This window comes from Erithacus rubecula (assembly GCF_903797595.1).
Source record: "Erithacus rubecula genome assembly, chromosome: 14".
In the NCBI taxonomy this organism is placed as follows: domain Eukaryota; kingdom Metazoa; phylum Chordata; class Aves; order Passeriformes; family Muscicapidae; genus Erithacus; species Erithacus rubecula.
The window spans coordinates 15,964,495-15,970,494 of record NC_136666.1 but is presented as its reverse complement, the minus strand read 5'-3'; positions in this window follow the sequence as shown (position 1 = coordinate 15,970,494).

Sequence of the window (6,000 nt, the reverse complement as noted above, 5' to 3'; positions counted from 1 at the left end):
AGGCTGTTAACAGAAGCTGGAATTAGAATGCGGGTTAAATTGCTTCAGATTATTTCTATCTGTGCTGATACTGGTGCCAGATGTGAAAGTCTGGGTGAGATAACCATCTTTGAAACCACCAAATCTTTCATAAGTCGGGAGGTTTAGGAGGCAAGATCAGAGATATTGTATCTATGAGTATAATCAGAGAAAGTTCCTTTTAACCTTGTCATATAAAATGATGGCAATAAAAATGGAAAATAAGATTATGTGAAGGGAGGTTGATATTTTTGTTTTGTTTTTAATGAAGAGACTAAATACATTAAGGACGAGTAAAAATTGTAAATTATGTTAAGTATTTTTAAGTGACTAAAAGTTTCTTCACAGATTTTTAACAAAATATGTCCAGGAACTGAGTACCTTGTGTAAGTAATTTCTCAAACCAAAAGTAGATACACTGTGGTCTTAAGTAAGTCCAAGCTGCAGTCTTGTTCTATAATATCTGTGTATTTTATAATGTTACAGGTTATTAAGCATTTTGATATATAAAGATATGCAGAAATGTTGGCTGCTCATAGATCATACAGCACAAAGAGATACTAGCTACATAACAGATTAGTAACAGCTGGATGATTTGGAACCAGAAGGCCTAACATGCCAGTACAGGGAAAATTTCACTCAGTTTATGAAAGAAGACTACTTTACCTAGGGCAATAAAACAATGCCTCTGGATTGGGTTTTTCAGAACCTGGGGCTTCCTTCTGAAACTGCACGATAACTTGAGCATGACAAAGATGTCACAGGCTCAAGGAGCCCAGCAGAGAAATTCAGCTGCCTGGAAAGATTCTGACTTGAGAAATTCTGATTGCTTGAAGAGTTGAAACAAATAAAGGAATTAAGCTTGAGGTTACAAAATTAAAAATGGAAGGCTATACTTTTGTGCTGTAGTCTTTATTAATATTTTGACTTCTTTATGTAATAGAGCTGTATTCTGTCATCTTTTATCTTTAGAAATATTTCATTGCATGAAGTGCCTAAGATTTTCTGCTTTTAGATTATCTTTTTGCAGAGGGATGGGTTTTTTCAATGGAAAGACTTATCATCTTTAATGTCATATTTCAGAATAATTTTTTTTGCTGTACTTTGCTCTTTCCCTTTGACAGCCATCATTGCTGAGTAATGCCCAGAGTCACACTTTTGAAAAGCAAATTCTTCCTCTGCAGCATTGCTGCAGGACCTATGGCAGAGTGCATATCCAGAGAACTAGGTGCTCATCCTTCTGTAAGATACAGATTGATGCCTTAGATCAACCTTGATATCTGGCAGAAGAGTGCCAGATGCAGATCACTGAAGAAATGCAAAAGGGAATATCAGCAACTGTAGAAATGGTTTTAGGAATATATAGACATTCATTCATATGTATATATAATTTTGAAATATTAAGCAAAAAATGCATTAAATGTAAAGTAAATTGTTCCACTGGAAAACCACAGTAGTCCAGGTCATTACTTGCTTGGATAAAACTCCAGACTAAGTCAAAATCTTCACTACAGAGTACAGAGAGCTTCAACTGAAGTCATGACAGTTGACCCAAAGTATAAAAGATAAAATTAGTCTGGATAAGAAGTCCTGAAATAATGCCTAGATAGCAGTTATTTTCCTAACAGAATTTATTACCAGAACAAAACTTGAAAAAACCTCCAACCTTCTCACATCTGTTGACAGATCAGCAGTATGTCTAGTAAAATACAATCATTTCCTCCTGTAACAGATTTCCACCCTTAATAAATCTTAATACAAAAAGTCACTAGCATTCAGCTCATACTTAGTGTAAAATTGGACCAATGTCTCTAATGGGATGTTAATATGGCATTGCAGAGGATTCAGGTCCTTTATTGCTAAATCCTGCTTCAACAAAACAAAGAAATTCTATTACTTGCAGAGAAAGCAGAAGTGGACCTTAAATCACATGATGAGAGACAATCCTTGTCTCTTGAATTATCTCTTCAGTCCTAGATGAATAGGGGGTTTTGCCACTGAAGGTGACCAACAAAAAATCCTGACTGTTACTTTTGGGGTTATTAGATGGAGACAAGCAAGCCCTGTTGTGATAGGACAAAGGGCAATGGCTTTAAACTGAAGGAGGGTCAATTTAGATTACATAGAAGAAAGGAAATTTTACAGTGAGGGTGGTGAAACACTGGCACAGGTTGCCACGTAAAGTGCTAGATGCCCCATGTCTGGAAAGAGTCAAGGTCAGGCAGGATGGGCTCTGAGCAGCCTGGTCTGCAGGGAGGTTTGGACTAGATGACCTTTAAAAGGTCTCAGAACCTTCTATGGTTCTGTTTTTATGGTATTATAGCAGATCTTTACAAGGACCTTAAAATTATTCACATTTATAATTTGATTTCCACTCCCCTGTTCCAGCATTTTTGTTCAACTGGTTTTATAGTTGGCCAAGATAAAATATGACTAGTTGGTATATGACATGTTACCTCTGCAGTAGATGAACATATTTTGATTTCTACAGCACTGAGTCAGCATTCTGATGAGTTAGCATTTATATTCCCGACAGCTGTTTATTCCTCTCAATGTAATTTCAGAGATAAATGTCCAGAAGGGCTTTGCTGCCCCAGATCTATCAGAAAACATATTTAAGATATTCTGTGGTATTTAAATCATAAAAAAACCCAACTTATTTAGTAATACTAGGACAAAAAGTGTTTAATTTTTAACATTAAGTAACTAATTTAAACCTTACTATATTATTTTGAAATATAATCTGGTGAAAAGTTGAAGTATTTTTATTTTCTGTGCAAAACCACATAATTGGTTTCTAGGGACATTATAAATTTAATAAACATACAGAAATTTCCAATCAGTATTTTTACTTTATTCCTTTAATTTAGAGTTGAGAAAGTAGCCTTGAGAAGAAGAGATAAGACCCAGTGCACATAAAGCACCAAATGGTTCCTGGGACAGCTGATTGATTGTGTCTTACTAAAGCCATGGGAGTAGCTGGCACAGTGGAACATAAATCTTGATAGAAGGCAGAGCCAGTAGACAAGGATTCACTGAATTCTGAAATTCTTCAGGTAATGCTCCAGGGTTATGTTGGCAAATATGGCATAGGCTATGGTCATTCATTCATGCTGTCATTTTAATCTGCATTTTTGGTTTTAGTTGTCTTGTGAAGTGGTGCAGATGTTGCAGAGTAGCACAGATTTTATTTTCCTGCATCAGCCCTGTAGAATTTGTGGGGTGTACTACCTGTTTTAGTACAGCTGCTTATCTTGGACTTTAGTAAGAGTAAACTCTTTCTAGAATTTTCCTCTAAGCACTCTTCTGATAGATGTGCATTTGCAATATGGTAAGGAAATGAAATGTACTGATAGCAAGATTATAGAAGTGCCTGTTACTTATGCAAGAATAAAAATCCAGTTCTGAATCCCATTAATGGTTTTGATCATATATGGTGGCAATTCATTCTACAGATTACTTATGATTTTGCTAAGATAATAAAAGCTGAAATTTTTGTTCTTTCAGACTTCATTTTGCATTGTCACAGAACAAAAAGGAAAATGATTTCTAATTGTTTTGTTCACATCCTGTTACCTATTTTTTGCCTTATCCTAATCTCTAGTCTAAATCAAGACTGCCTTTTTCAGGCTTTGATAAAAAGATATCTTTGCTTATTAAACTAATAATATATTTTGCCTAATATTTTTAATTATTTTTCTTCTTTTCTGGGATAGAGTATAAAGAATAGTGAACAGTATTGGAGAATTTTCCAACAGATTCTTTCTGCATCATAATGCTTTGGCTGCTCTGGACAACCAACCACCAGTTCTTACTAAACTTTCTGTATTATTGGCAAGTACTTTTCTTTTTTTTTCCTCCTGTGGCGCCTATAAATTTAAAAATAAAGATAATAGGCCAAATTAATTTGCAGGCAATTCCATTTATCTCATTTATAACTGTGTCATAAATGAACATGCAAACCATTAAAACCATCATGGTTACTACTCCAGTAAAGTAAGACTTTTAAAATACAAGCAGTACTTTTGTTTGTTGACATAAGTTTACTTATGCCAATAAATTAGGTTAAACAGGAGGTGAATATCTTCTTCAATATACCCCAGAGAAATCAAGGTATGATGTGGAAAGAAACCATCTTGAATCTAAGATTGTAAGATCATTTCTTTGACTGTGACACATACACTGTAAAAAAAACCAAGTAAGTAGAAGATAATAATCTTTGTGATCTATTAATGAAAATTTATTTGGGCCGTTTCTGCACAAGCATTGCATTGCCAATAAAGACTAATGTATAGCTGTCTCAAAAATAATTTAATGCATCATGAAATTGAACACTGGTTATGAATTATTATTATCCCTTCTAAAATCAGTTCATAATTCTGTTTCTGTATTTACCAGTTTTCTTCTGGCATTATGAAACATCCTGAAGATTGCAGTGCCTGTACTGCAGTTTTGTGGATGTTTGTTCAACATTCCACTTAGGTTTAAAAACATAGTGAAGAATGGCCATTGGGGTCAATATACTTGTATAAAAGTGTTCTCAGTTTAATGCTTTGCTTTATTCCCAGCTCAGTCTTAAAAGACATGAAGAAGGAAAAGTAATTTGATTAATTGAAATGCTGCTTTAAGTGATTGTGTGTATAGCTCTCTGCCTCTTGAGAAATCATTAGCTTGCACAGCAAACAGCTACATGTACTCTCATTGCAGGAGCTCTAAAAACTTTGTGCTGACCTCTGCAAGACTGTTCATGCTGTATACCACACAAATTTTCCCAAACACTGTACTAAATACATATATTGGAAATTATACCAAAAGCAACAATGATTTCCCCCCCCCCCCCCCCCTGTAAATGGAGTATCTGTTTCTTGGTGCTATTTTTACTTCAAGACTTCAATACCTGGAGTTCCCAGATAACACTGGCAGAGATTTATTCTGGACTAGAAGTATTTACAATCTAAGTATGTCTTTATAGAATATTGTTATGACAAAAAGGTCAAATTTATGTTATTACATATAGTTTAATGCATTTTTTCCTCAGCATACAAGCAGAGCATGTGCCAACAGAACTCATAGAAGAAATATTTTTATGGCAATTTTATGATGCAGTGCTGTTGGAGCTGAGCAGTAGCAAAGAATATGTTATTAATATTATAGAGGCAATCCTCCTAAGTATAGCCAAGTCTTAAGACAGAAGGCTTCTTTGAGAAGATTTAACTAAGATGCAGTCATTCTGTTATGGTCTCTTACTCAAAGACTGGTTTAAATGTAAATTAAATTACACAAGAATATATACATCCCCCAAGTGATGGATGAGCACAGTGACAGTGGGAATGCACACTGCCAGCTCCAGCTCATCCCTCACACAGCCCTCCTAAACCCAGAGACTTCCATTTCATTAGCCTGTACCAAAACCCTTAGGAAACCATTAGAGCAGGGAGGAATCTTCTTTAGACAACACTGTTGGGTGACTGGAAATGCAAATATAAGACCTGACCCCTGTATGTGTCTGGTCTGCTCTGACAATGCCAACTGTACCTGGGAAGCACAAGAAATTGAAAAAAGGCTCCCCTGCACACTGAAGAGATGGCCTAGGATGCATATAGAAGCCCCATCACAGCTCCCAAAGTGTGGGATTTAGCTAGAATAGCACTGTAGTCACTGCAAAGAACAATATTTTGGGCATTCCTTGCCAAGAATAGCCAAAAATAAGTTAGAGACTGCAGTAATTAAATGTAAAAGCCAAAAATCAGGGAAATTCAAAGATCAGAAAAATTGTTTTAAAGGTCAAAACCTTGCTTTCAGGTTTTGTTGGAAGCAAATTTCAGGGAGAATAGACAAGTGAAATCTGGATATTTTGAGACATGGGATATTGTGTGAGGAAGCATACATAATGCATTGCTATGGTAATGGTTGCCACAGTTGGTATCTTTTGTGGAAAAAAAAATAAATTCTGTAAAAGTGTAGTTACATAAGCAACTGTTA